The sequence below is a fragment of the Grammomys surdaster genome, unplaced genomic scaffold, assembly GCF_004785775.1.
Source record: "Grammomys surdaster isolate TR1022 unplaced genomic scaffold, NIH_TR_1.0 209379, whole genome shotgun sequence".
Classification (NCBI taxonomy): domain Eukaryota; kingdom Metazoa; phylum Chordata; class Mammalia; order Rodentia; family Muridae; genus Grammomys; species Grammomys surdaster.
The window spans coordinates 1-4402 of NW_021624146.1; the positions used below are offsets into that span (position 1 = coordinate 1).

At 39.8% G+C, this 4402-nt stretch overlaps 1 pseudogene; it reads right to left on the bottom strand.

Moving 5' to 3' along the window:
* Positions 1-353: 353 nt before the first annotated feature.
* LOC114615955 lies at positions 354-3109 on the bottom strand (annotated as a pseudogene).
* Positions 3110-4402: the final 1293 nt, after the last annotated feature.

Sequence of the window (4402 nt, forward strand, 5' to 3'; positions counted from 1 at the left end):
GGAAAAGGCTTTATCACATTGATCACATTTATATGGTCTCTCTCCAGCATGAATTCTTTTATGTATTTGAAGACTATTTTTTTGGGAAAAGGCTTTATCACATTGATTATATTTGTAGGGTTTCTCTCTAATATGAATCCTTTCATGGATGTGAAGACCCAAGCGATGTAAGAAGGCTTTATCACAGTGATTACATTTGTAGGCCTTCTCTCCAGTATGAGTTTTTTTATGTTTCTTGAGACTATCTTGTCGTGAAAAGGATTTATAACATTCATCACATTTGTAAGGTTTCTCTCCAGTATGAATTCTTTTATGCCTTTGGAGACTAAGATGTTGGCAAAAGGCTTTCTCACATTGATTAAATTTGTAGGTTTTCCCTCCAGTACGAATTCTTTCATGACTTTTAAGATGACTGTCTTCTGCAAAAGCTTTACCACACTGATTACCTTCATAGGGTTTTTGTCCAATTTCTGTGCTTTTACTTATTTGGAGACTTACGTAAGGTCCAAAGGCTTCTACACACTGAATAACTTCATGAGTTGTCTTTTCTGTATGAAAACTTTCATGCCTTTCAGCATGACTGTGACCATGTAAAGCAACGGCTTTACCACATTGTGTATATTCAGAGGGTTCCTCTGCACTCTGACTTCTTTTATGCCTGAGAAGAAAATTGGTACATTTGAAAGCTTTACCACAATGATGAACACATTTGTCTGTACGATCAATGGCACGATTTGTCTAAATATAAAGAGGAATCAGACCTTAAGATTTTATCACTTTGTAGCCAGGCGGTGGTGGCACACAACTTTAATCTCAGTACTTGGGAGGCAGAGGCAGGCAGATTTCTGAGTTTGAGGCCAGCCTGGTCTACTGAGTTTGTTCCAGGATAGCCAGGACTGCATAGAGAAACCCTGTCTGGAAAAAACAAACAAACAAAAAACAAACAAACAAAAAAAGATTTTATCACTCTGTTTACATTCATGCTGTTCCCTTCATTAGGGTTGTTTTTCATTTTCAAAGATACCTAAGGTTGTATGAGCATTTATTATATGGCTGAGCTTTGCATATTCTTTTTGAATAAAAGGTTTTTCTCACACTTCATAAAAACTGGGAGAATTCAGAGCTTTAACACACTAACTGTATTCCATTTTTTACTCCACTGTGCATCTTATTATATTTGCAAAATGAACTAGGAGAAATAGTAGCATTTCTATATTCCTAATACTCAAGAGAATTTTCTACAGAATGAGGCTGCTGAAGGGAGAGGGAGAGGGAGGGGGAGGGAGAGAAGGGGAGAGGGAGGGAGAGAAGGGGACAGGAGAGAGGGGGAGAGAGACGGAGAGAGGGAAAAAGGAGAGGGGGAGAGAGGGGGAGAGAGAGAGTAGAGAAGGGAGAGGAGAGGGGAGAAGAGAAGGGGGAGAGGAGAGGGAGGAGATGTGAGGGAGGAGAGGAAGGGGGAGAGGAGATGGAGAGGAGAGGGGGAGAGAGAGGGAGATAGATGTTGTTTCCTTCAATATCCCATTTGTATTCACAGTTTGTATCTATCATGATATATTACATACCTATGAAAGGAAGACTAAAAAGAAAAAGTTTGAACACTGAATTCACAACGTTTGATTTTTTTGTTCCTCATAGTTATGTGATGTAGGGATCAAGGTTACTGCACAACATCCTTCTTACCTCCAATAAGCTGCCCATCTCAATAAACTTAGCAAAGTCACTACTAATAAATGAGCAACATTAGCTTTACTATAGACTATTTCCTTCATAGAGGTTTTGGACATGTATTTATCAACTATTCAATGTGTATAGCTTTTACAAAATAAGCAGAAACAAACTGCCAGTTGTACAGTGTTGCTCTAATAGGGCTATGTTTCAAATGGAGATATACACTAAGGCATTGTGTCCATGCCCTCTTTCTTAAAGGAATGCCTTGCAAAAACAAATCAGATATAGGGCACTGAGGACCATGGTTTTCTTAGAATGTTACAATCATCAATACACTCAACACTGTGCTTATTTACACTCTTGCTTTTCCTTAAAACTTTCAGCATATTTTAAAATTTATTCAAAGGCATATTTGTAGGAGCTTCCACATGAAAATTACCTTCTGTGTCTTGTAGGTCTTTTACAATGTTCTTCAAAACTTTCGTCTTCACAATTATATCCTAAAATAGAGTAACAGAAAATGTAAGTATGGACATTATGTAAAATGTAAGTTACTATCTTCAGTGGACCTTTGAGTCATGTATGACTTCTATACCAAATTCTGCATCTATCTCAATTGAATTACTGTTGGGAGCCGACTCTTAGCCGAAAGTGGCTATCATCTTTACAGCCATCTCGAGACATATACTCTGACAAGAGACTTGTTTCAACAGCCTGCAATAGCTGAGCGCACTCTGATAAACATCTTGTTACACTGTTTAGTGCCCCCAGCTGCCAGGTGCTCCTGGTATCCATGGCTACAAGGCACGTGATGTAGTGGCTTCAGTTGAGATTGTGCACGAGGGCAAGTCACGTAGTAAAGGGTATAAATACCCAGGATTTCCCTTCTATAAAAGAGTAGAGCAGTAGGGGAGTAGAGGAGTAGAGGAGTAGAGGAGTAGAGGAGTCGAGGAGGTAGTAGGAAGTAGGAAGTAGAGGAAGGAGAGAGAAAGTGAGAGGTGTCAGGAGACTGAAGGAGTGAGAATATAGTAAGAAGATAAGAGAATAAAGAAGACTTGAAGAGACTCCACCGGACTCTGGCTTGTATCTATCTTTTGCGTCTCTCGCCCCTTTTTTCCCCTTCCTCCGTCCCCACATTCTCTCTTGCTAGACCCTGACCTGCCGACCGGAGCAGCAGAACCGGCCGGCCTTTACAAAGTAACAGAACCTGACGGCCGTTACAAAAGAAACGGCCGTTACAAATTACAGAAGTGCATCAAAGGTAAGAAACTGTTTTCTCCAATTTTAATCAGGAAAGGGAGTTCACAGTCTTACCTATAGCACTGAGGTTCCTGTAGGTCTCCAGCATGACATCTTTGTAGAGCTTCTTCTGGGAAGGATCCAGCAAAGCCCACTCTTCCTCACTGAAGTTCACATGCACGTCCTCATAAGTCACTGCACTCTAGAATGTCACATACACGAGTACAAAAGAAAGCACAATAGAGACAACATTGGGCATGTCTTCTTCATAGACAATGTACTCATACAATTCTGGGGCCAGCCCCACTGATTTTCTGACACCAAAGTTCTACTGTATCTAACAAGTCACATTAGAAGGAAACTTAATAATGAGGTTCACCCCTGTCATTTTTCAGCACTTTGAATAGGATCCAGCCTTTCTAGAGAAACGTCTATTACAGATATAAAGAACAGACAAGCTCTACAAGATCAATAGTGCTTACCACATATCAAAGAAATTGTATCAACATTAACAATTACTAACCATAAAAATCAGTTACCAAGCTGGGTCTATATGCTTAGGCCTTTAACACTATAGTCAGGAGACAGAGGCAGAAGTGTCACACTGAGTCAGACATCAGTGTGATGTATACGATGAGTTCTAGCACAGCCAAAGGTATACAGCAAGATGCTGTATCCCCTGCTGAAATTAACCTCATAGTTTCAAGCAATGAACTCACCCAGGCTTGACATTGGGGCTCTGACGCTTAGACACAGAGATGGCCAGAACTGTGTTGAACTGAACCACAGACCAGGTATCCTTGACCTTAAATGTTGCATGATTCTTACTTCCAGAGCCCACAAGACATAAGTGATCATGCTTAGTTAGGCTTCTAAATTAGGATGGAGCCCCACTTCAGGTGGACAACACTTGCAGCAGGTTTTTCATGATGTTGTTTACTGGGATTAGAACTCATGTTGCCTAATTCTACCATTAATTGGAGGGTTAGCCAGAAAGTGTGTTATTTTTAGGGCAACTTTTAAGATTTTAAGTCCATAGCAAAGATCTTTTCCTTAATTGTGATAATCTCCTTGCTTTTCAATTCTTCCTTTGTTTCAGCACTTGAGAGGCATCTGAAACTACCTGAAATTATTCTTCTCTATAACCCACAAACTTGCATTCATTTCCACTCCACTTGTTGAGATTTCTCACTGTCCTCCTGAATGAGTCACTAGAAATAACCATCCTAAAGATACATCATTCAATATAGGGTATCAACCCGATATTTAAATCCTGCCCTATTCAATATCCCACGGTATGGGCAAAATGAGAAGGATTTGAGGCCAAATTATCACACAAATGACATGTAGCTTAATTTTTCATGAAGTCTATTTTCCACTGAAATCCTATGACATTAATTTCCTTTGTATGCATTCCTCTTATCAGGCAAATCTTCAGGGTTCAGGATAGTTAAGATGAATGTAGATTTCAATGCCTTTTACCATCTAAAGATCC